At 34.0% G+C, this 27,169-nt stretch overlaps 1 protein-coding gene across 7 annotated transcripts in view; it reads left to right on the top strand.

Annotated features, from left to right (window-relative positions):
* TBC1D5 (TBC1 domain family member 5) overlaps positions 1-27,169 on the top strand; it is a 570,230-nt gene that overhangs the window by 156,136 nt on the left and 386,925 nt on the right. The window contains exon 4 of one of the 7 annotated variants that reach the window (XM_088026300.1): positions 25,478-25,555. The exons of 5 other annotated variants lie outside the window; for them this stretch is intronic. The gene's annotated coding sequence lies outside the window, so the exon portion shown is untranslated. Of the gene's footprint in view, positions 1-12,419; positions 12,462-25,477; positions 25,556-27,169 lie in introns of those variants that run through there. One more of the 7 variants, XM_088026310.1, reaches the window with a different exon arrangement.

The following is a 27,169-nucleotide window of genomic DNA, read 5'->3' as shown; positions in this document are numbered from 1 at the left end:
TTTTTTCCCAAAACTTTAGCTAGATGTACAAAAACAAGAGGACTCAAAAAAATGAAATTAGAAACTACAGAGGACATTTTACAACTGACAACACAGAAATACAAAGATCATAGGAGACTACCATGAACAATTATACACCAACAAATTAGACAACCCAGAAGAAATTCCTGGAAACATACAACTTACCAAGACTGAATCATGTGAAATAGAAAATTTGAACAGACCAATCACTAGTAAGGAGATTGAATAAGTAATGGAAAACCTCCCAAGAGCATCTTGGGTCCTTCCACAGTTTGGCTGTTGTGAACATTGCTGCTATGAACGTTGGGGTGCATGTGCCCTTTCATTTCACTACATCTGTATCTTTGGGGCAAATACCTCGTAGTGCAATTGCTGGGTCGTAGGGTAGCTCTATTTTTAACATCTTGAGGAACCTCCATACTGTTTTTCAGAGTGGCTGTACCAGCTCACAGGCATGTGTTGTGATGAGCACTGGGTGTTATATGCAACTAATGAATCATTGAACACTACATCAAAAACTTACAGTGGCCAATAGAAAGAAAGAAAGAGAGGAAGGGGGGGGGAGATGAGGACAGATGAGGGGAGATGAGGGGAGACAAGACCTCCCAAGAAAGAAAAGTCCAGGACCAGATGGCTTAATAGGTGAATTCTACCAAACATTTAAAGTAGAATTATTGCCAGTCCTTTTCATACTCTTCCAAAAAATAGAAGAGGCAATACAGTTGACCCTTAAACAACATGGGTTTGAACTGGTGTGGATCCAGTTATATGTGGGTATTTTTTTTGATATAGTATGGTACTATACATATATTTTATCTTCCTTATGAGCTTCTTAATAACATTTTCTTAGTTCATTGTAAAAATACAGTATCTAATACATATAAAATACAAAATATGTCTTAGTTGACTGTTTATGTTATTGGTAAGGCTTCTAGTCAGTAGTATGTTATTAGTAGTTAAGTGTTTGGGGGGGGTCACAAGTTATGAATGGATTTTTACTGAATGAAGTGCCAGTGTCTCTAATCTCCACATTGTTTAAGAGTCAACTGTATTTCCAAAGCCATTTTATGAGGCCAGCATTACCCTGACACCAAAACTGGGTAAGGATGCTACAAGAGAAGAAAATTACAGGCCAGCATCCCTGATAAAGACAAATGCAAAAATCATCCACAAACTGAACAGAAATGAATTCAACAGTATCTTAAAAGGGTCAACTACCATGATCAAGTAGGATTTGTTCTAGGGAATCAAGGATGGTTCAACATCCACAAGTTAGTCAACGTGATATGCCACTTAATAAAATGAAGGATAAAAATCATATGATAATCTCAACAGATGCAGAAAAAGCATTTGACAAAGTTCAACATTTTTTGTGATAAAAACTGACAACAAAATGGGTATAGAAGGAATATACTTCAACATGATAGGGCAATATATGACAAGTCCACAGCTTACATCATGCTGAATGTTGTAAAGCTTAAAGCCTATCTTCTAAGATCAGGAATAAGACAGGAATGCCCAAACTTGCCTTTTTTTTTTTTCCCCTTCCCAGGACCTAACTGTTCTTTATGTGGACTACTCATCAGAGTTATTTTTGTAGTGAGCAATTATGATGAAGGAGGTAATGTTCCCTATATACAAAGAGCGGATCTCACCATTTTTATTTGACCTAGAACTGGAAATCATGGTGGGAGCAATCAGGCAAGAAAAAGAAATAAAAAGCATTTACATCAGAAAGGAAGGTGTAAAACTGTATTTGCAGAGATATTTACAGAAAACCTTAAAGACTTCTGAAAAAAAAAAACTGTTAGAACTAATAAATGAATTCAGTAAAATTGCAGGATAAAAAATCAATATACAAAAATGTGTTGTATTTCTATAAACTAGCAATGAACTATCAGAAAGCAAATGTAAGAGAACAGCCCCATTTACAATTGCATCAAAAAGAGTAAAATGCCTAGGAATAAATCAGTACACTGAAAACTATGACATTGATGAAAGAAATTGAAGACGGCACAAATAAATGGATCGATACTCCGTGCTCATGGCTTGGAAGAATTAATATGTTAAAATATCCATACCATTCAGAGCTATCTACAGATTCAATTAAATCTCTATCAAAAGTCCATTGGCATTTTTCTTAGAAATCAAACATACAATCCTAAAATTTGTATGGAACCACAAAAGACCCGAAATAGTCAAAACAACCTTGAGAAAGAACAAAGTTGAAGGCATTACACTTCTGAATTTAAAATTATATCACAGAGCTTTAGGAATCTCAACTGTATGGTATTGGCATGAAAACAGACACATAGAGCCCAGAAACAAACCCACACATATATGGTCAATTAATTTTTGACAGAGGAGCCAAGAATAGACACTGGGAAAGGATAGTTTCTTTAGTAATGTTGTGAGAAATTGGATCCCTATCTTATACCATATAGAAAAATCAACTTTAAGTGGCCTAAAGACTTAAAAATCTAGAGGCAAACAAGGGTAAGGGAAGAAAAGGAAAAATCAAGTTAGAGTACATTGAGGGGTGCCTGGGTGGCTCAGTCGTTAAGCATCTGCAAAGGGAAGAAAAGGAAGGGAAGCAAAGGGAAGAAAAGGAAAAATCAAGTTAGAGTACATTGAGGGGTGCCTGGGTGGCTCAGTCGTTAAGCATCTGCCTTTGGCTCAGGTCATGATCCCGGGGTCCTGGGATCGAGCTCCGCATCGGGCTCCCTGCTCTATGGGAAGCCTGCTTCTCCCTCTCCCACTCCCCCTGCTTGTGTTCCCTCCCTCACTGTCTCTCTCTCTGTCAAATAAATAAAACCTTAAAAAAAAAAAAAGTACCTTGAACTAAAAGCCTACTGAGCAGCAAAGGAAACTATCAACAAAAATGAGAAGACAATCTACCAAATAAGGGGAAATATTTGCAAATTATATATCATATAAGGGGTTAATATTCAAAATACACAGAGAACTCTCACAACTCAATGGCAAAAAACACAACCAATTTGATTAAAAAATAGGCATAATAACTGAATAGACATTTTTCTAAAGAAGACATACAAATAACCAAGAGCTACATTAAAAGGTGCCCAACATCACTAATCATCAGGGAAATGCAAATCAAAACCACAGTAAAATCTCACCTCACACCTCTTAAAATGTCATCAAAAAGATAGATAACAAGTGTTGCTGAGGATCTGGAGAAAAGGGACCCCTTGTTCACTGTTGGTGGGAATGTAGATTGGTGTAGCCGCTATGAAAACAGTATAGAGTTCCTCCAGAAATTACAAATAGAACTACCTTAACATCCAGCAATTTGACTTCTGGGTATATATCCAATAGGGTATTGACGTGATATCTGCTCTTATGTGTTCATTGCAGTATTATTTACAGTAGCCAAGATTTGGAAACAACTTAAGTGTCTACTAGTAGATGAATGGATAAAGAAGATGTGCTGTGTGTATATATCTACACACACAAAGTAGAGTATTCATATATACAATGGAGTATTATTCAGACTTGAGAAAGAAGGCATTCCAGCCATTTGTGACTACATAGGTAGGCTTTGAGTGCATTATGCCCAGTGAAATAAGGCAGACAGAGAAAGACAAATACTGCCTAGTATCACTTACATGTAGAGTTTATAAAATAAGGGGAAAAAAGTCAGACCATAGAAACAAAGAGTGGAAAAGTAGTTGCCATGGGCTGGGGGGTGGGTGAAGAAAATAAGGATAGGTTGGTAAAGAGGTACAAACTTTTAGCTATAAGATAAAGAAAATCTAATGTATAACATAGTGACTATAGTTGATATCACTGTATTACAGAAGTGAAATTTGCCAAGAAATTAGAAATTTAATGTTTCACTAAAAAAAAAAGTATGTGCAGTGATGGATGTGTTAATTCCATTAATCCAGTTAATTTATCAATTAATCATTTCACAATGTATATGTACATCGTATCATGGTGTACACTTTGAATATCTTACAGTTTTATTACATTATATTGAGGTCAGTTATACCTAAATACAGCTGAACAAAACTTAAAAATATAAAAAAGAAACCAAAAAAAATGCCTACTCCTGTAATATGGAGATGTACTGATCTAACATTTTAAAAATACAACTTTTTTTTTTACTTGAACTTAAGAGAGGAAATAACAAAACTGAAATGGAACTTAAATAAGTGAACTTTAGATAAATATATTTTCAAAACCAAAAATATTTGTTCCTAAGAGCCTTCCAATATTAAAGAAGACTATGGAAATCTTTAAATACTTTGATAATAAGAAAATCAGTAAAGACTCCTCTAAAAGCAACATATCTTTTTATTTTAAAATCATTTTCTTAAATCATTTCTTGAGGTAAAACTCACATAACATAAAATGGAGTAAACAGTAGAATTTAGCATATTCACAGTGGTGTACAACCTCCACCTCTCTGAAGTTCCTCACGTTTCCATCACTCCAAAGTAAAACACTTTACCCTTTTAACAGTTTCTCCTCCTTCTGCCCTTTCCCCAGTCCCAGGTATGTGTCAACCTGCATTCTGTCTCTATGAATTTATTCTGAATATGTCATATAAATGGAATCCTACAGTGTTGTATGACCTTTAAGTCTGGCTTCTTTCACTTGGCGTAATGTTTTCAAGGTTCATCTATGTTGTAGTTTGTATGAGCACTTCATTACTTTTCATATTCAAATAATACTCCATCATATATATAAACATTTGGTTTGCTTTCACCTTTTGGATATTATGAATAGTGCTTGTGTGAATTCATATTTACATATATTTATTTGAGTACTTGTTTTCAGTTTCTTTAGATATATACCAGGAGTGAAATTGCTGTGTCATATTGTAATTCTTTTAAGTTTTTGAGGACTACTCACTTGTTTACCACAGTAGCCTCAGCATTTGATATTCCCACAAGCAATGTATGTAGGTTCAGTTTTTTTCACATCTTGCCAACACTTGTTATTTTCCCTTTATTTATGATAATCAGAATGATCATTATGATCTTAAGATCATTGTGAATGCCTTAGAGCCAAGTAATATCATAGAGAAATGATTATATCTAGTATTTCTTATATAGCAATTATATATCAATTCAGAGTATCACTTAATTCTGTGTTCCTTCCAGAATTAACTGACACATGGACATTGTTTTCCAGAATAAAAGATTTCTTACTTTTCTTCATTTTCTCAGAATCATTACTATATATTATTTCATATTTCTACCATTTTGTGTGTGTGTGTGTGTGTGTGTGTGTGTGTGTGTATGTATAGTTCTTTGTTTTTGGCCACGGTTTTAAGTTATCATTTTTGTTTAATTCTCATAGGAAAACTATGTCTCTGTTATTATGGATAGCACACTACAATTGTACTTCCAGGTTCCTTCATCATAAAATAACATTTTTGTAAGGTTATCTACACTCTTTTTGAAGAAATACCTCACTTATCCTGGACGTTCTATTTTAGTATGAACCAGTGAACCAGAGCTTCCTTGGCCTTTTGCTGAAGTGTCATTCTCAGATTTCTTTTCATTATATTACTAATACTGGATTAGTTCCAGTATTGCTTGGATCTCATTGTCACCTTTATTCTTAGGTATCTTTAAATAAATTTTCAGAAGGTTAAATGGTGAAAGTTGTATTTTCTGAGTTGTGCATATTAGAACTTTTTTTTTTTTTAGAAAATGTTTTTCTTTTCTCACAGTTGATTGATCAGCTGGGTATATATTTCTAGATTTAAAATAATTTTTCTCAAAACTTTGAATCTTTTGCTCAATTTTTTCTACCATCCCTTATTCCTTCTAAGAAATTTGAAGCTAGTCTCACTGAAAAATGTTCTATGTTATATCACAGTGAAAACAAAATAGAAATTCTTAACTTCATTAAGCTTCAGTTTTAAGGCAGCAAAGTCTACAAGCAGCAAGATAAATAAATATATTAAATATATAGTAGGTTAGATGGTTGTGCTATGAAGGCAAATAAAGTAGTGACTAGAGGATAGAGAGTTCAGATTACAGTAAGAGGGATGGAAATTTTAAATAGGGTGGTCAGGGAAAGTCTCTCAGAAAAAGTAACATTCTAGTAAAAATGAGAGAGGTGAGGATTGAGCATTTCAAGCAGAGGGAACAAGAGGTGCAAAGGCCCTGATGTTAGAATACTGCTGATGTGTTCAGGAACAAAAGAGCGTTCAGTGTGGCTGCAGCAAAGTGAGGGGAGAATAGTAGGGATTAAGTTATAGAGGTGACTGGGAATCTAGGTCTTTTAAGATATGTGTTTAGCTTTTATTTTGAATGATATGGGGAGCCATTGGTGAGTATCATCTTGTTTATAGTTTAAAAGAATTACAGTTAATTTAAAATCAATTAAAATTGATTTTAAGGGAGCAAGGGCAGAAGCAGAGAGATCATATAGAAAGTTAGAGATGAGAGATGATTGTGGTTTGACCAGGATTTGCTGATGGATTAGATTTGAATTATGAGAGGGAGAGAGAGAGGAGTTAAGAATGACTCTAGTAATGCTTTGTTCTGAATAATAGGAAAGATAGAGTTTCATTTGATAAAGAAGGGAAAGATTATGCAAAGTGTACATGAGGGGGAGAAGGCTAGGAATTTGGTTTTGAACATGCTGAGTTAGAGATGTTCATTAGATATCAAGTGGAAAGGTCAAGGAGACAGATAGACTGGTCCAGAGTTAAGGTGAGAGGTCTGAGATAAAGGAGGTAAACCATGGAAATCGTTAGTTGTAGGTGGTATTTTTAAAGGGGTAATATTGATGTAATCCAGTAAATATAGCTAGAGGCAATTGAAGGTCTTAGCTTTGGAGTACTCTAAGTAACAGGGTTAGGGAAAGTAGAAGTAGTAGAGAAGGCCAGGGACCGAAAACCCAGTGAGGTAAGAGGAAACTTAAATTTGGCTTTCAGAAAATCTGAAAGCTAATGAACCTAAATCGTGTAAATATTTCAAGGAAGAAGAATGATCATCTGTGACATGTTGCTGAAAGGTGAAGTTACAGATGAATTGTGAATTGACTGTTGGATTTAGCAATGAGAAGTCATTGGTGACTTTGAGAAGAATAGTTTTAGTAAAGGACAAACTCTGACTGGAATGGGTTTAAGGGAGAGTGGAAGGAGAAACATGGCAGCTTAATAGGGAAGTTGAAGTTAAAGGATTTTTTTTTTTAAAGTAGAGAAGTAGTATACATCAATCAGTATTAAGATTTCTTCAGTGAAGAGGAATAACTGATGATACAAGAAAATGGAGAATGGCTGAAGCAATATGTACAAGTGGAGAGAGAGGTTGGGCTTAGATAAGAGCATAGTTGGTCTATCCTTAATAATAGAAAGGAAGGCAGAGATACATGCATGCACAGATCCATGTTTAAAAATCTTCAGTCAAGCTTTGTACTACTTTCAGGGTATGTGGCATACAAGAAGCATCATGGTGGCTAGTTGCTTCCCACTTCTTTAGGATTGTTTTATTCTGTTAATTCACCCCTTTGTGCTTTTTGTGTTAGCACTGTAAATGAGTGGTGGTTTCCAGTTTAGGAATTTCGTGTTAAAAATTTTTTTGTTGTTAATGGAATTAAGACCTACAGCAGGCATTTATGAGTGACACACCTCTTGAAGTTTTTGAAACTTGATATTTATATAAATATTTCTATAGTGTGTCCTTGAGAGCCATCAAGCTACAATAAGATCAGAATCAGAGCCATTAACTCCTTTCTCATACTAGCCTTAGGGAGCTTATGGTTCAAATGCACTTATCAGAAAAGTGATAAATTGCTTCATGTCCTAGATTGTTTGAACCAAGAGTGAAACCATGAATGTAAAAGTCCATGAATGCCAAGGGTCTGTTGTGTTCCTTATGACTCATATTTCTCCTAGTTACTGCAGCCTAGGAGTATAGTCAATGCATATGGGATACAGTAATAGCATCATTTTAGTGTTTTCTTTCTGGTATAGTATGACTTCTCGGATCACTACGTGTGTTTCTGAGTTGCATAATGTTCTTCCTACCTATTCTTTACAAAGTTCCCAGCTCTCTGTGGTGATGAAACTCCCCCTCTGGCTATAGATATTGCTCATGGTGTCTTGTGACATGACTTAAGCATCTTGTTCACTGTGCTCAAATACTGTTGAGCTTAATTTAGTAAGGATAACAGGTGGGACAGGAGCAATTCTAAAATCAAAAAACTGAGCAGCCTTGTGCTTATGATTCCCCATAGCACATAGGTGCTACAGACCCTACCTTCTCCTAAAACCTGGCACAGGTTCCTTGATCACTGGGCTGGAAAACATTTTGAGTAATATCACCTATATATTCGTAAGTCTGCTTGTGCACTTAGGACACATCTACTGAGAGTCAGGATATTTGGTATAGTAGCAATTTACTTAGTACTCTGTCTTTGGGAGCCTACTATTTATGGATGTAATAGAAATAAGATGACTTGTGCTTCTTGAAACTTTATTTTGATTACCTCTAAATGTAGGTTGTAGCTTATTGCCTTACCTTTTAGGCAAGAGTAAAAGTTCTCTCACTTTCTTTTGGTATGTACCCACATCACATCATTGTCTAACATGGGAAATGTATCTGTTATTTTGTGGTAAGGCTACCAGTACTTCATGGGTTGACTCTGAGAAGATACTTCAGGGAATTCTTCTTTTCATAGGTGAACAGTTTAATGTGTCATAGACTACTCCTTCATCATATTCTTAGTTGATTCCCTGTTATATAACTTTATCATTTAACATCACTTAATGTATCTCCTTCCCTGGACTTCATATATACATTTGTCCAGTGGGTTGCCATTTTGTCACCTGGGACTTGGTTTCTGTGTTTAGGTTACTGACGTAAACCATTTGCAGTGACTTCCCCTTTACAAGCACAAAATTTTATGCAAAAATCCCAGCTATCTCATTCTGGTTGTGTTCCTTTGCAAGCTAATAGTGATGTCCATCCTCAAACCTCTAATTCCATCCTAATAGTTTTTCTAAGTTAAACAAGATGAACCATTATCTCTGTGAGGTTTTATGCTAGTGGCATATTTTGAGTAACACATAAAGATGGTTCTTAAATCCTATTCATTGAATAAAAAAACTTTGGAGAAGATATTTGGGAATGTTAGGGAGGTCAAAGGTAATTCTCTGTTAAAAGACTCTAAAATGTCATCAACTTTGAGAGTAGAACCAATCTGAATTCATCTATTCATTTGATCAACAGATATTTATTAACTGTTTACTCTATGGCAGGTACTCAGCTAACTTAAATAAATATATCATTTTAAGATGTCTTTCTTTTTAAATTGGATGATGTAAGGAACAATTTTCTTTTTTCTTTTTTGCTAAGTTTATTGTGAATTTTTTTAGGTTTTCGATATACATGCACTGCACATAACTCTCACCTTTCAGTAGTGGAGAAACAGCCAATTCTAGATAAAACTGAAGTGTGGAAAATACAGAATCTGTTTCACATTCTCTTTCTCTTACTCATTTTTACAGAGATTTAATGGACAGTGAAATTGACCAACAGTTTCAGCTCTACTTCCTTGCAGTTCTGCTAGTCTTTTCTGGTACCTAGTAGGCCTGAAAGAAGCATCATGAATTGGAAGGGAGAAGTTATATGAACACATAATCAGACAAATAGACAGCGAATCCTTTATAATTGAGAGGTGACTGTATTTCTACTTTACATAGAAATTTGAAGTTTTTACTTTAGGTATTCCCATTTAGGAATACTTTGTAGTTTGTGAACAGCTGACTCATTTAAAGAGGATTTTAAAGAAAACTTTAATTTGTAATTATTGGACCATTATGAAACTAACATTTGTTGTTGAGACAAAATAAGGTTTTAGTTATTAGAAATGTGTTCAGAATTTTATAAATGACATGAACTAATTTTGCCTCAACTTAACAGTTACTTAATTTTTTCATCATCTAGTGAAATATTGGCTGGATATTTTGAAAGCCTAAATTACTTGGAATGTATTTGAAACCTCTCTTATGTACTTCTGTTCAAAATGTTACTTATTTTTGGATCATTTCTAGTATAGGCTTAAAGTTTGGAGTTTTACATTTACAGTCTTATAAAGACATAAATATATTTATGTTAGTTCTATGGAACTAAATAATTTTATACACATAATTGTCATTCAACTGTAGCTGTCTGGAATAAAATTTCTGGAAATAGGCAGCCATTTTCCATATGAAATAATCATTTAAAAGTGTTTTTCATCTAATAGCATGTATTTTAATTTTTATAAAGAGCACAGAGCAATTGAAGTATTTAGCTAAGGGAGATTATCAGCTCAAGTTCAATAATATGTTGGTTGACATTATTAAACTGAGGATATTTTATAATTAAAAAAATACTTTCATTATTACTTTTATAAAATACATGTGCTTTTGTTATATCTTATGTGTTAATCTAATTTCCTATTGTAGTTACCGAATGAAAGTGAATTGTGTACCAGTGGGGTTCTAAAACCTTGACATTATTTTAATCTGATAACAAATGAGTTTAAGTTCATGTTCTTTCAGTTGTTGGCAACAAATCTAAACCTGCATTTTTTTGGATTTATGAGGATAAGTCCTGCTTTGGCAATCTTGTAGATCCTCCAGAGAATAGTTAAACAGTGATTAATCATTGTTTCTTCACTGAGTGTGCAGAAAAGAATGGAAAAGCTGCATTTCACACTTCTGAAGCAATTAATCCCCATGATCTTAGCCAGGTTTGTCTTGTAGATAAGTCGGGATACAAAACGGTACCTAATTTATCAATGTATGCATGCCATAAAGTATAAAACACACAATTTATTTCATATCATTTATAGTCAAATGTAAAAAAAGAGTGACTTTGCCATATCCAAGAGTGTTTCCTACATTACCTTCATATAAACTAAGTACCAGAGATTACAATGGGATTCCTGTTTATTGTGCACATCTGGTGCAGTCACTATGCATTTTCTCATTCACTTGCTGGCATTTTTAGTGATTGTGGCATAAATCACCTTGCTAATCAGAAACATAAGTGACGGGAAGTCATCTCCCTTTTTTGAACAATGGGAAAAAACATATGGCTTCTCAGACAGGACTTGGCTGTTATACTATTTATGTGGCATTATATTCTGTATTTAGAATTTCATATTAATTGCAGTGGTTTGATTGAAGGCATGGAATACCCAGGGTTTGTGGTCAAATTATTTGTTTTGTAGCATTTCCGTAACAAATAAACAGAAGAAGGTAAAATTAACTGCCTTGCATAAAATAATTTTTTTAATAAAATCTACTTTGGGAAGAGTTTTTAAGATTAAGATGAATTAAAGAATATATATATTTTAAAATGTTTGTGTGGATGTTTCTATAGATGCATAGATACAGTAATTCTAAGTTAGTTTTTAATTACCTATTTGAAAACACTGCTTGGATTAGAGTAAAAATTACTGTACTCTAAGTGCTAAACTGTAACTGACATTAGTTTGCTTTTCTAGTAGCAGTATTTCAAGATGAGTTACATTTTTAATGAATTATTGGTTATTAGTTGGAACCACTTCTGCATATACTACAACTAAAAGTAAAAGATGAAGTAAAACTTTGTAAAATGTGAGAAATTTATATGTGCAGACTTCAGAAACTACCCTTAGTGAATTTCCTGCTATTTGTTCTAGAATGCTTGCTGTAGATTTGACGGCATTTTTCTTTTTCCTCAATAGTCACTTAATTCTCAAAAGGTAGTGAGTATAATGGCCTTTCATCCTTACTTGGCTTTGTAATACTTAACTTCTTATCACTTACCACTTTCCATTTTCTTACTCTTGGGTAGCAAGGAAGGATTTATTTTGAATGTGTAAATTTCAAATGAAAATTTATTTGTTCAGAGAACCTTGTGTTTTTTACAGTTTTGTTTTCTATATTACATGTGACAATAAATTAGTGAGGCGAATTTTTTAACAAATATATCAGAGCCTATTTATTCAAATGTGTGTTATTTCCTTTGAAGTAGTTCCCTTGGGAAGATGTATACATAATCCATTAATCAAAGTATTTTAGGAGTGCCTCTTTTTGAATTTTCTTCAGTGGAATTGATGTATAGCTGCCCAAAACAGATACTTTGTGGGAAGATAAGATTCATTTTGTGTATATATGTGCTAGTATTTTTGTTTAAAAAAAAAAAATCAATCAATCATAATAGCTTGTACCGCAGCCTGTATATATATATATATTGTAGATAATTGGACACTATGAATAGAAATAGTTTTGAAAAACTGCCTGAATTTTAAATGAATGGTCATACTTACCCATTTTGTTTTAGACATCTTTTATGATATTGTCTGAAGGACCACCTGCAGTAGGAACCCACAAATTGAATAAATGCAACCTAAGGAGAGACTTTTTTTTTTTTCCTGTTGTTCTTGTTTAAAAAATGCCACCAGGAAGATTCTCTAAGGTAAAGTGTGCTATTTAAAAAAATATATATTTACCATTGAATTGAGACCTTTTAGATTAAAATTATTCAGTCCTCAAAAATTACCTGAAATCTACAGCATACTGCCTCAATCCTTGTCCATTTTTATTTCCTTCCTGCCTTTAAAACCTCTTCCTCCTCATCCCTGTTTTTTTTTTTTGTTTGTTTGTTTGTTTTTTAAGATTAAGATCTAGTTGTTGTAAAGAACAATTTTAAAGTCATGCAGTTTTAAACACATACAGGTTTCCTTTTTTTCTTCACCAAAATATAAAAATTCTAGGAGGATAGAAAATATGCAATTTATGACATGGCTAAAAGTATCAAAATAAATGAGGAAAAATAAAGAGTTCTATTTTTAGTGAGTGAACACTTTGGAATTTGTTAGTAATGGAGCTTTGAAGAAAATTTTCTTATATAAAGTGCTTGATGGGAAAAATATATTAACCTAAAGCATTTGCTTACTTATCGTGTGTTTAAAGCCAGGAATTTAATTTCTAAATGTATGTCCTTTTTTTAATAGAATTGAACTACCAGTAATGTTGATATTTATTGCACATTTTGTCTAAAATTTGCTTTTATTTTCAGAGATTTGAATTATTATCTTTTTCCTCTAGTCCATTCTTTTTCTCATTTATATTCATACTTTGTTGGTACATACTACCCTCTAAAGTAGATTCTGAATTGCGTGTAGAATTTGCAGGAAAAGCTTTTGTTCTTTCCTGTGTTCTCATGGCATAAAGAAGGAATCCTCCCATAGTAGGGATAAACTTACTGGTAATTTGTAGCCAGGAGGATTATTGCTTACAGTCCCTCTCTCTAGCCATCCCTTTCCTACCTTGTGTTTGTCTGGAAGTGCCTTTAGGAATGTTGACAGAGGCAGAATGAATGCCTTCTGCTAGAAGTGCTGTGGGTAGGTGGTGTGACACCATTGTGTCACACTAAAATTCAGATAAAAATGTTAATTTGTGAACTATTTCCCAAAAGAGAGGCTATTATTTCTGAGTGGGAAAGCTGCTTTGAGTGACATATATAATTCAGAAATTTTAATGTGAAATTTTTAATGGAGTATATTAAGTCTGAGAAACATGGAATATCCCTTCTTCCTCCATGTTTAAATAGTTTTGGTTTTTGTTGTTGTTTGTTTTAGTGTTTAAGACTCTTCTGGATAGAATATTCCCAATGTGGACCTCAATTTTGTCTACTATAGGGGTTCAGCCATATATGGGGTGTGGTGACCAGCAGGAATGGTCTGCTGATATAATGTGAAGGAACAAATGCGATTTTTTTTTAAAGGAAAATTAAAGAATAAAGAGCCAGACCTGGTGATACAGTATTAGTTGTCACAGAGGAAGCATTTCTGAATTCAACCTGGGGTCTGTTTTGTTTTGTTTTCTGGTCTAGAGCTCTTAGGCCTTATGTCAGAGACCTGTGGAGCTAGAAAGGTGGGTGGGCTGTAAGAAAAAAATAATTAGAACAGGAAGATAAGGAGAAATACTGTAAGATGCTTGGGGACAAGCAATACTGCTCTTGTACACTCTAAGCTCAGAGACCTAAGAAAGAAGAAAGGCATTCTTCCTCCTCTGTTGCCACAATCCACAGTCATTGGCATTTGACAGACTGCATTGTGCAGCAGTGTTAGAAAGGTGTGGGTGACAGCAGTGCTACTGGACAGAGCAGTAGTTAGAGCAGAAGGGATGCAGGGCTCTGGGAGAGTGGGTGTATGCTGAAGAAGCTACAGTGGTCTCTGTCAGTGACAGTGGCGACCGATAATCAACAGTCCAGAGCAAAAGCAATACCTGGATGGAGGGAACAGATGGGGCCAACCCAAAGTCAGTTTGGAGGGAATGGAGCCAGCAGACCTCAATACCACACAGAGAGGCACAAAGAGTGGTGAGATGATAATGTGCCATGGTAAGTGACTGCTAGCTGACTGGTCTTGCTTGTGAATACATAGGAGATACTTCAGGATGACTACTCAAAATGTTCTGGGGGACAGCTTATAGGGGTCTGGCACCCTGCACTGTGGGTTAGTAAAGTTCTCTAGAGAAATAGACCCAATAGGAGATATACATATAAAACAGATACTGGCTCATGTGGTTGTGGAAGCTAAGAAGTCCCACAGTTATGCCCTCTGTAAGCCACAGAACCAGGAAAGCCTGTGGTGCAGTTTATTGAGTCTGAAGGCCTGAAAATTGGGGTGACAAAGGTGGGGACAAGGGAGATCATCAAGTCCTGGTCTGAGTCTTAAGTATCTCAGCTGAAGCTGAGACAGTGAATTTGCCCTTCCTTCACTTTTTGTTCTGTTCAGGCCCTCACTGTACTGGATGATGCCCGCCCATTTTGGTGAGGGCATCTTCTTTACTCAGTTTGATTCAAATGCTAATGTCTTAGAGACACTCTACCAGACACACCCAGAAATAACGTTTTACTAGCCATCTTAGCACTCCTTAGCCCCATCAATTTGATATACAATATTAACCATCATAGAGATGAAGGTGAGACCCAGCAAGTATAAATTACATTTATTTTGCAAAATAATTCACAAGTTTATGGAAGTACTAAGGTCTTTTTTTTTAACCTTTCTTTTCTTTCTCTTTTCTTTCCTTATTTCTTTCCTTCTCCCTCCCTCCCCCCCTTTATACCTCCCTCCTCCTTCCTTCCTTCCTTCCTTTCTCTCTTTATTTCTCCCTCTCTCCCTCTCTCTTTCTTTCTGTTTGTCTCTTTCTGTCCCCCTTCCTTCTCTCCCCCCGTTTTCTGTCTTTCTTTCTTTCTTTCTTTCTTTCTTTCTTTCTTTCTTTCTTTCTTTCTTTCTTTCTTTCTTTCTTTCTTTCTTTCTTTCTTTCTTCTTTTTTCTTCCTTTCTTCCTTTCTTCCTTTCTTTCCTTTCTTTCCTTTCTTTCCTTTCTTTCCTTTCTTTCCACAAAACTTTTTGCTTAGTTACTAGTGGTGGCAAAAAGTATTCTAGGTTTTGGATCAACCAAGTTAAAGTATGATTCTTTTCCTTAGGAGCTTGCACTTTATAGGACAGAGAATGGCAGTTGAGAAAATTAACATCTAGTTGGGGGTGGGCAGGGAAAATTTTGCCCATTAGAGATGCCTTGTGTTGGACAGGAATGGTCTTCCTCTAGCATCCCTCTGTGACTGAGGTGAGTATGGCCTTGGCTTGAACACTGCTGTGAATCTTGAAGGTATGACAGCTGGAAATTGTCAGTGAACTGCGCTCCTCACAGCAATTTGTCTGAGTGGTGTACCTCCTTGGCTGTTACAGTGGATGTGGGATTCAGTTGGTGAGAAATACCAAGTAATTCCTGCTTGTCCATTATTTCCTCTGCTTTCAGCAAATTGATTGTAGAGTTAGAGAAGCTGACTGAAATTGAGCAAGTCTTTGAAAAATTTCAGGAAAAGGTAACAGCTGTTAGATGCAGAACAAGGACAATATATTGGTAAGACATGAGTTGAGATAGTAATAGCTCATATAATCTAGGCTTGATTGGGAAGGAAGTGAAACTAGAAGGGGAATAAGGGATTGAAATTAAATGAAGTCAAAGAACTAGATGTTCCAATGAGTTTGAAAGCACTTGTACTGAGTGAGGGAGTTAAGAGGGAATTGTGATGATAAACTGGTATATTAGTTTAAGATTAATAGCCAAACTCCAGGAAATTCTCATACTTTGAAATCCTATCTTGTGAATTGGGAATAAAATTTAACAGCAGAAGATGACAATTATATGTATACATCATAGAATCACAGCCACAAATACCATCTAAAAGTATAAAGGTATAATAATTTAATTTTAGGTGTAACTTTTCTGCAAAGTAAAGTTTCTGAGCCACTTGTATATCCAGTTTCTTGATTGAATAAATCTACTCATTTATCAGGGAGTGCAGGTTGTCCCCCTCCCCCCCCCCCCCCCCCGCCAAGAACTTGTTTTTCTGTGGGTTATTTTTTCAATTTCTCTTATAGCCTAAGAAAGTATCTCAGTATTTTTTTCTCAGAAGAGAAGCAGGTGAGTTCTGTTCTTCTGAAGAGTTTGTGTCTTTATACTTGATAGAAAAAATAGAGAAATGAAAAACATTCAAAGCATGTATAGCCAAACATTTCTTGAACTGAAAGTAATAAAGGTAAGATAACAGTTTGAAATACATAAAAACTTCAGTAGCTGTCCCTTTGTAGAAGGGGTTTGGGAATTGCAACAAATAATTCAGACAGTTAAAATAATAAAATTTATTGTTAGAAGAAGGGTGAAATGATATTATAAAGCAAGTATACAAAAATGTAACTGAAGATTACAGGTGGATGTTCACTATAAAATTCTTTCACCTTTTCTGTGTATTCAAAAATATTTGTAATGTTGAAAAAATAATATAGCATTTGCAAATTTGAAATGCATAATAAATGATAGTCTGATGGATAGATGATTGGTCTGTGATAAAATGAGTATAATAAAATGTCAGTTATAGGATCTAGATCATGGGTAAAGAATGTTCACTCTAACATTACTGCAACTTTTCTGAATGTTTGAAATTTTTCAGAATAAAATGTGTCATAAACAACAATGTTTGTTATTAGAGGTCTGAGTTTTATTGTGTGACCTCAGGCAAGATAGTCTCTGAGCTAGTTTCCTCTTCTGTAAAATGGGCATAATTATAGTTTGTAGATAGTTTCAAGAATTAGAAAAAGTATCTGTAAAGCACCTGGCGAATGATAGACATTTGAAAATGCCTCTGATAATACTGAAACAATAAACTCCAAATTTAGGGCTCGTTTGCTTAATATATTTAGAATTTATGGATATATGAGCCAGTTAGTTATTTGATGGAATCAGGAAGAGGTGTATTCAAGGTGCAGGTTTTTTTTATTATCAAAACCGCTTAATTTCACACAATGCCTGTATTCCATGGTCAGAGCCTGTGTTTTCTGGCTTATTCTCGAAGTTACTCAGAGCTTGCCCCCCTACTGATGGGAAGGTAGAACTATCCTTACACAAAGGATGGGATCTCTGACTTTCTAGTAACTACCAAGGAAAACTTTATTGCCTTTAAAAGTATTTTCATTTTGGGGCTGCTGGGTGGCTCATTTGGTTAAGCTGCAGACTCTGGGTTTTGGCTGAGGTCGTGATCTCAGGGCCATGGGATCAAGCCCCGCTCCCCAAGGCTCAGGGCTCAGTGCCGGCATGGAGTCTGCTAGTCCTCTTCCCTCTGCTCCTCCCCCCATGCTCTCTCTCTCACACTGTCTCTAAAACAAACAAACAAATTAAAAATAAAAATATTTTCATTTTGTAAAGTGTGCATAAGTTCTCTGAAGTGGAGTTACTGTATTCCTGTCTTCATTGGTAGTTCCATCTGAATATCTGCATACCATACATCAGTGTGAGAGTTTTGAGTCACATTATGTATTTTAGAATATATAGTAAGTGTAAATCGTTTTTACTGCTAAATACATGGTTATGAATTATATTTATAAATATGTAAATAATGTATAACATTCAGTAGTACTTTTTTATGACTTTATTTTCTTATAGAAGTCATTCTTTGGTTTCTTCTTAAGAAATAAACTTAGATTTCTGGTTTGTTTGAACTTGGGCTTCAAGTGCATTTGTAAAGTACATTCCTCTTGTTTATTTGTTCTGTTTCAATATGCAGGGTGGATAAAAATTACTGAACTTTTTATATTTATGTAAATTTACTTAAAATTAAATTCAAATTTACTACCATATGCCTCAAGGGCTAAACATAATATAGACTATTATAATCATTTATATAAATTAGTTTTAAAAACCAGTTCAATATGTTGAATCAATATGTCATGAATTTCATATCTGTATAGTTGTCATCCTAGTAAATTCCATGGCATGTACTTTTACAGCATACAGATTTTAAATAGAATTGAATAGACTTTTCTAGCCTGCATTATGGAGGAACTTCTGTTATCTTCCAGTTGAATGACTTAATATCTGAAAAGGAACCCGGCTACTTAAATGTGAGTCAGCCAGGTTTTGTATATCCATCAAATCTTAGAGGACAGAGTTTTATCTCTTAGTAATATTTACTGATTAGCCTTCATTTGCTAATCTTTGTGTGATGTAGAATAACGTGAAAATATATATTCATTTCAAAGGACTGTTCAGGGAGTGTCCTTGTTTATTTTTCTGTGGGTATTTGCCAGTCTGTGGCTACAAATCTTTGTGAAACTATAGGGGAATGACAAGGCATCCGTGAACACACATACTTTTTGTGTATTAATTAGTGTATTTTGTCACTTGTGAAGACTGAAAGTACACTTGCGTCTGTGAGTGTAGGGCAGATCTGTGATATTTTTTGAAATTGAAAGAGTATCCTTATATTCAGATAGGGATCATCAGTATTCTAGGAACATCAAATATTCCATCATTTTCATGAATAAAAATTTAAGCTTGAGTAAAATAATGGCAACTTTTGGAAAGAACAGATGTAAGTGAATATTGGTAAGAAAAAACTTATTCTTGAGCAAAAACCTAGAATGCAAGTAATGAATTATATAGTAAATACATTTCCTATTGTCAAAACAGAACAAAAAGTTTCTATTCATTCTTAAATGAATCTTAAATGATCTTTTTGTGATTTAAATTTTAACTCACTTAAATTTTGGTAAAAATTTCAAATACAGGAGATTTAATGTAAGCAGATGTTATAGTATTTGTCTTTGGCTTTGAATGTTAAACAGTGCGGTTATACTACTATTTTTATGTAATTGTAAAAATCAGGTAGTTTTAAGTACAACCTAAAAAGTTATGCAAATAGAATTTAATGTTTAACAAAGAAATATTTAATATATAAACAAAACCAGTTTACATAACCCCTTGATGGTGTTCTCTTTTCTTAACCAAATTATGTTAATACATCTGAATTGCTATTGTTTGTTACGTTTATAAAGAATTAGAATAACCTATTTTTAAAAAGAGTAATATATACATATTTTTCTTTACCAATCTCTCATTTTCTCTATTTGCTAAATATAAAATAGCAATGAAAAATGTATATTTCTTACATTCTTATAGAATTTATTTTCTTAAACAGGTGCTTGTCAGGGTCATTTGTTCTAAAATTTTATTCTTCCCACGTTCAAAAATGAATGAAAAATGTAGAAAAAAAGGTTCACCTTTATAGTATTATATTTCTAAATGCTTTCTAGAACATTATTACCAAAGTCTGCTAAGTTCTATGAAGAGATTAGGTATGAAGAAAAGAAGAAGTAGTATACTGTCTCATTATTTTGATTCATAGGCCAAGGTTTTTTATTAATTTTGTGTAATCTAAGAATTTTTTTACCTGGATGCTTTTTGTTCTTGAATATTTTTTTGGCCTTTTATACTTGCGGGTGGTTTTTACCTTGTCAAATATAGGTATATTTTGTTTATTTAGACCAATTTCTAATTGTTTTCAGAAAGCATTGAAAGCTGAAGACTCTAAGTAATTTATTTTCAATGTGTAGTATTTACTGCTGTGCTGTATATACATTTTATATTTATGTCAGGAAAGGGTTGCAGAGGGGTGCTTTAGAACCACCTTTTCAGCTCTAAATAGCTATTGTGTACATATGGTAAGGTACTGCTGCTTAACAATTAGTAACTGCTTTGATGAAACTAAATTACATGTTTAAGTTCCCATCAGGAAGTCGCTTCACATATCTGTATTAATGTATTCAGGGCTCGAGAAGGAAAGTTAATTTTCAAGCTTAAATATTTAATTCAAGCTTAAAATTTAGTCTGTAATTAGAGCTCCCAAATGGCAGGAACATGGAGTATTTGTCCATTTTAATTAGATTGTTGTTTACCTATTAATTATATATCATATCTTGTCATATAGTTTTGATGGTAACAGATGGTGCTAGGAGTTAGTAAGGGTTTCAACAAAATAAGATTCCACATGATTTATTAAGTTGCACTTTATTAGTGAGTGGTCTGCTTTAGTCAGGTTATTCTCCTGAATAAGAACTATGCAACATTCACTAATTTTAGTAATTATTCTTTTGTGGAAATGCTGAAGACAAAAAAGTCTGGACAACTAATGTCTATTTGGAAACAAAATGGATTACTTTAGGATTCTTTAGTTATAAGGAGTATGTATTGTCCAATTGTATAATTGTTACGAGCTTTAGTGCATTTTGCTAGGACAAAGTCAGGGAATCAGAATTGTATTTATCAACAAAACTGTAGGCATAGGGAATGCTATATGTATATATAGTAATGATTTAGGTTTTGGGACATAGTAGGACAGTGATTCAGTCATTTATTTCCAAGACATTCCTTCTCTGGCTGTTGAATTTAAAAAGAAGACAGTGTTCTTTGTTTACCAAAATATCGAGGAGCAGACTGGTATCTAGTGAAGTTGACTTATAGAATTTCCATATTGAAAAAGTAAATGCCAATTAAATAGAAAGGCCTTCTAAGTTTGTTTATACAGGATTTTATTAATTTTTTTGTTACCAACTCAACTTCCTAAAATGAATTACTTAAACATTTATATGTGTGTATGTCCAGAGAGAGAGAAAAACAGAGAGGAGGGAGAAGGGGTGGGGAAGGAAAGAGGGATTAAATTTTTCATTTTTTAATCTCACATAGTTTGTTTGAAATTTACTATAGTCTTTAATATCATTAACTTAAAAAAGTACATTTGGTTACTATCTCTTAGCTCATAAGGTTCTTATTTCAAAAACCTAGGTCAGTGTTTTATACCAAAAGGTAAACCAAAGGCCCAGCCCCACTTTTACTAGTTTTAATATTTGCTATAGAGGGGTTACCTGGTATATATATCAAATCTTCAGAACTCTGTCCTGTTACATATGTGACCTTCTGTGAGCAGCTTTGTTTTTGGTGAGTTTTATTTTATCTTGTTTTTGTTTTTTAATTTGTCTCCATTTAAATCATGTCAGTTTTTAGAAATATATATTTGTCTTTTTGTGTCATAACTAATTCTTTATGGTGAGGTGGTATTTTTAACATTAAGTATATGATTCCACATTTTTATAGTAGACTGTTAGAGATGTGTAATACAGGACTCTTAGTATGTATGAAATGATCACTTTAAAATGGCCTTACTTTCATTTCCTTTAGAATGTTGAGTGCTTAAAAATTGATCCCAAATATTTTGCTAAACTGTAATGTGGGAACTTTGCTGCATTACAGTTATAGTAATTAAAGAGAATATCAGGAGAAAAATTGTTGCTCTTTTAGAATACATATAGCCTTAGTTTGAAAGTTTGGCTTTTTAACATTTCCACGTTTTCTGGAAATACGGGATTATATATTTTTCAGCAAAATTTATCAAATGCACTAGTTTGAACACAAAGAGGAAACTAAATTGAAGCATATGAATAAAATGAAAGAAAATGAATTTCTTATTGATTTTAAAATAATGAAAAGATAGTTGTCCTTTATAAAGAAACAATGAGATAACTTGATGTCTTTTTTATAAAGCATGTGAAATATATATATGTTGTGTTATTTTGTTTTATTTGGGGGAAATAAATAACTAGTGATTGTTAACAGAAGCAACAAGTGAAAATAGAAAAATGCTATTTTAGAAATGACGTTTTCTTTGGGGTTTTTTCTCCTCAACCCCTGATTCACCACTTCATCTCTTGGGACAATTTTTATTTCAACCGCCAACCATGTCCTTATTTAACTATTCCAAAGAAAATGGCAGTCTTGTTACTTTGCTGGAATTATTAAAGTTTTTTTTTCCTTATAATAGCAGTGTATGAAAAATATTTTAGAAAATGTGTTAGTTGATAAATCGGTCTTGTTACTTGATACTGATTTCAACCAAATTAGATTTTTTTGACCTGTTATTATTTTCTTCTTTTTCAGTCAGCACTAGGGTGTTACTCTGTGATGTGATAGATTCAAAATTAAAATAATCTGTAAGCAGTGTTTTCAAAACTTAAGAACTCAGGATTTGATGTACGGATGCTAATTTTTTTTAAAGCACATATGAAAAACAAGACAACCATTTATCTGTGCTAAGTACTTAAGATTGAGTTAGAGATGAAGGTTTGATAAGGTCCTCATCAGTAGTGGTGGGTGTACAGAGTTTAATACTTCTTGTTTCTTTTAACTTGACCTACTGGGTTGCCTGAAGTCTCCCTAACAGTGTAGCATAAAAGCATTTAGAGCCAATTTCCTTGACTGTTTCTGAGTGTTAAGAAAAATACATTTATGTTTTACTATTATATCTGCTATCTATATTTTTTCCATGCTAATAAGTGTTCTATTGAAGAATGAAAGTTTTGTTTTTACTTTTTTTTTTTTTTTTTAAAGATTTTATTTATTTATTGGACAGAGAGAGACAGCAAGAGCAGGAACACAAGCAGGGGGAGTGGGAGAGGGAGAAGCAGGCTTCCCGCTGAGCAGGGAGCCCGATGTGGGACTCGATCCCAGGACCCTGGGATCATGACCTGGGCCGAAGGCAGACTCTTAACGACTGAGCCACCCAGGCGCCCTACTTATTTTTTTTTTAATTAGGAATGAGTGTTAAATTTTATCAAAAGTTTGCTACATTCAGTGAAATGATGTTATGGTCTTTTCTCCTTTAGTTTACTTATGCAATCAGTTAATAAGTTTTCTAATATTAAATTGCCCTTGCAAAATAAATAAATAAATAGGTAGGTAGGTAGATAGTTGTTAGTTTAGTTTAATTTATTTAGCTGGCCCTTGTTCTGGAAAGATTCCTTCTGGGTCATGGTATTTTGTGAGATTTTCATTCTTGTACTCTTTGTACAGGTTTTGGTGTTAGAGCCATTCTAACATAAAATGAGTTGGGATACACGTGTACCTTCCTTTTTTTTTTTTGTTATGAAACAGTTTAAACAATAGGAATTATTAATTCCTTGAAAGTTTGTTAAAGTTTACCCACACTATCATCCAGGCACCTTTGGTTGGGAGTAAGCCACATTGTGATGATGGAGGAAAATCTTTGATTACATTTCTGATATCTTCTTTTTTTTTAAGATTTTATTTATTTATTTGACAAGGAGAGTACAAGCAGGGGGAGTGGCAGGCAGAAGGAGAGGGAGAAGCAAGCTTTCTGCTCATCAGGGAACCCGATGTGGGGCTTGATGCCAGGACTCTGGGATCATCACCTGAGCTGAAGGCAGACGCTGAATCCACTGAGCCATCCAGGCACCCCACATTTCTGATATCTTCTAAAATTATTGGTGTATTCAGGTTCTTTGCAGCTTATTGAATTGATTGTGGAAATTTGTCTTTTCTTAGAAAACTATCCATTTCATTAATTTTCCTTTATATTTCATTTAGATCTTCAAATTTGTTGGCAAAAAGTTGTAGATAATATTCTTTCTTTCTGCCCCTATATTTTAAAAATCTTACTAGGTCTGGTATTATATCCCCTTTCTTATAACAACTAAGAATGTTGTTTGCTTTCATTAATTTGTTTTTAACCTTTTCATTGTAATATAGAATACAGATACAGAAAACTATAAAAGCAAATGTGTATCTTGGTAAATCATTATTAAAACAGATATGCTTGTAATTATCACTCAGGTCAAGAAACAGAGCTTTGCCAGCCACTGTAGAAGCCCTTACAAATGCTTTACTACAGCTCCCATTCTCCCTCCAAAAAATTAACCACTCTTCTGACTTTAAGAATAATAACTTACTTTTCTTTATGGTTTTAATTTACCCAAGTGTGCATCTCTAAACCAGTTTAGGTGCCAATTTTTAAAAACTTCTTTTTGCCTTTTGAGTCTTTCTTAGTCTATAATTTCCTCCAACTATTTTTTTCTTTATAAGTGGTCTAGTGAAGAACTTGCCATGTTTGACCTGTAGAGTTCACTGCAGTCTGGATTTTTACTGATTGCATGCTTTTGTACAGTTAAACATTTTCTTCTATGTTTTCTTTAAATTGGCAGGTAGCATCAGAGCTTGATTGCATTTAGGCTTAATCTCTTAGGCAAGATTATAGGTGCTGTTGTGTCCTTTCATCAGGAGGCACATAATATCATTTTAAATGTTGGCAGCCACTGATGCTCAGTCTAGATCCATTAACTCATTATTTCATTTACTATATGATGATTTTGTTACGTAAGCTATTTAGAAGTGAAATTTGTTTCAATTTCTAATTATCTAACAAGGATTTTTTTGGCATTGAAAAAATTCTAGATTTGTATTGTGGTCAACAAATGTGGGTTTTATATTTTCACAGTATTAAGATTACCTTTGTCCCCTCTTCTATATGAAATTTGGAAATGTTCCATTGGGATTTGTAAAGAACTTCTATTTTGCTTGTGCTTGTGATTTAAATGCTTTATATTTAAATATTAAATGAAATTTATTAATATATTCTTCAAATGGTCTATTTTTTTCTTTTTTAAGGTATCTCTACCTGATCAAATTATGGGAGTAAGCTTGCATTTTATTTTTATTTTTTATTTTTTTTAAGATTTTATTTATTTATTTTGACAGAGAGAGACACAGCAAGAGAGGGAACACAAGCAGGGGGAGTGGGAGAGGGAGAAGCAGGCTTCCCGCTGAGCAGGGAGCCGGATGCCGGGCTCTATCCGAGTACCCTGGGATCATGACCTGAGCGGAAGGCAGATGCTTAACGACTGAGCCACCCAGGCGCCTCCTAGGCTTGCATTTTAAAAAGACTGCTTCTAGTAGTAGTATTCTAGGGTGGTTTTAGAGGTGTGACTCATTACTAGAGGTATTGAGATCACATAGTGTTTTTAAATTTTTTTTTTTTTACATTTAAATGAGAAATGACGACTCTGATGATAGAAAGTGTGGGATAGATCCTAAAATATTGGAAGTAATGTAGAAGATGAGGGAGATAAAAGGGTCTAATTTCTATTTTGTTATTAAAGGATGGCAGTGTGATCAAGCATGATTAGAATAGAGGTTGACTTAAATCAGTTTCATGGGCCAAGTCTCGCCTGCCATCCATTTTTGTACAACCCTCAAACCCAGGAATGACTTTTACTTTTTTTTTTTTTTTTTAAAGTAAGCTCTGCTGTCTGTGTGGGGCTTGAACTTACAACCCTAAGATCAAGAGTTGCATGCTCTACAGCCAGCCAACCAGGTACCCCTGAATTTTACAGTTTTTAATGTTTTAAAATAGTCAAAAGAAAAGTGATATTTCTTGACACATGAGCATTTACATTGTTAGAAAACAAAATTCAGCAGAGTAAATTTGAAGATCAGTGATTCATGAATTGGACATCATCCCATCTAGGCAACAGAAAGGAACTCTGAGGATCTGTACAAAATGGATTTTTATAGGAAGAGGTTGGGTAAGGTAGTTTTTCTAGCAAAGAGTAAATAAATTGTTTCAGGCATCCTTTGGGGGAATGTAGGGGTCTTTCAGACAGATTACCTCTTTAGTGCTGACCATGTAATTCCAAATTGACTGGTTAAGGGTCATGTTTCTGGGAGCGGCTGAAACTGCGATTAGGTTTGTTATTAAGTCTTGGTTTGCTGATGTGGGTGGGGCTAAGCACAAGTGACTGCATTTTGGGCCTGTTTCTTTTTTAACAATGAAATTTAAATTTCGGTGGCCATAAATAAAGTTTTATTGTAACATAGCCATGCTTGTTAATTTACAGGACTGTTGAGTACAGTAGTTAAGACCGAGACTGGCCCACAAAGCCTAAAATAATTACTATCTGGCCCTTTACAGAATGAGTTTACCAGTTTACTCCTAGCTGAGAAGTACCCTCTTTTTCCTTAATTTTCTCATTCCCATTCAATCTGGTGTTCATAACTAATAATGTATTATGGGATTATTATTTTTTTGAACCCTTACATATAACTCCATGAATTCAACCCTGCTCATGACCATTAATTTTTGACCTCATTGAAATCCATTTCCCATGCAAATTTTTTTTTGGTCTTTTGTGTATGATTATTAAAAGCATTTAAAGTCCATTTGATATTTATGTGCTGTTAAATCAGTGGTTTCTCCTAAATGCTATTCAAACAGTCTTGGCCATTATTGTTACTAAATTATAACAAGGTGATAATTTTATATTGTACAGTCTGTTAGGTTTTTGTTTTCCATAGAGTTTTTCTTTTTCCATGAACTTAATCTGCAATTTACATAAACAAGTTGATTGTTAAAATCGTCCTGAGAGCAAATCCTCTAAAGTTTTGGGGTATAAGGTGTTTGGTTTTATTAAAGATTTGGTGTTAGAGTTGACTTTATTTACTTATAAAGTCATAGTTTATTTATTCGTTAAAGTACAATAAAATAGAATTTTAGCAAAACAAGGATTCTTGAAAAAAGGCTCATCTGGTAATGTGTTTGTAGGTAGAGGGAGGAATTTGGCTCTGTTTAAAACAAGACAGTACGTCCTAAATGGAGTCTTTTATGCTAAGCCTCATATCACTAAACTGAGACTTAGCTTAATTATAGTTTTTGCTCTCCCAGAAATGGACTTTTAAACCAGTCAGTCAGGAATCACCTAATCAGCACCAGGTAGATAATCTACCTGATAGATCCCTCCTATCCCCTGAGGAAAGTGTCCTTGCCATAACCAGTTTGCTTTTTTACCTAGTATAACTTCCTTGTTCCTGTTCCCTTTGCCTATAAAAGTCATTTCCTATAGCTTCTGGGAGCTCCTTCTGTCTGTTAGATTGGATGCTATCTGATTCGTGTTCTTTGAACAAAGGCAATAAGATCTTTAAAATGTACTCA

Source organism: Eumetopias jubatus, unplaced genomic scaffold (assembly GCF_037043125.1).
Source record: "Eumetopias jubatus isolate StellerSeaLion01/CBP00866 unplaced genomic scaffold, mEumJub1_p1.0 scaffold_1, whole genome shotgun sequence".
Taxonomy (NCBI): domain Eukaryota; kingdom Metazoa; phylum Chordata; class Mammalia; order Carnivora; family Otariidae; genus Eumetopias; species Eumetopias jubatus.
Note: the sequence above shows the minus strand (reverse complement) of the source record. Positions and strands in the feature narration are given on the sequence as shown.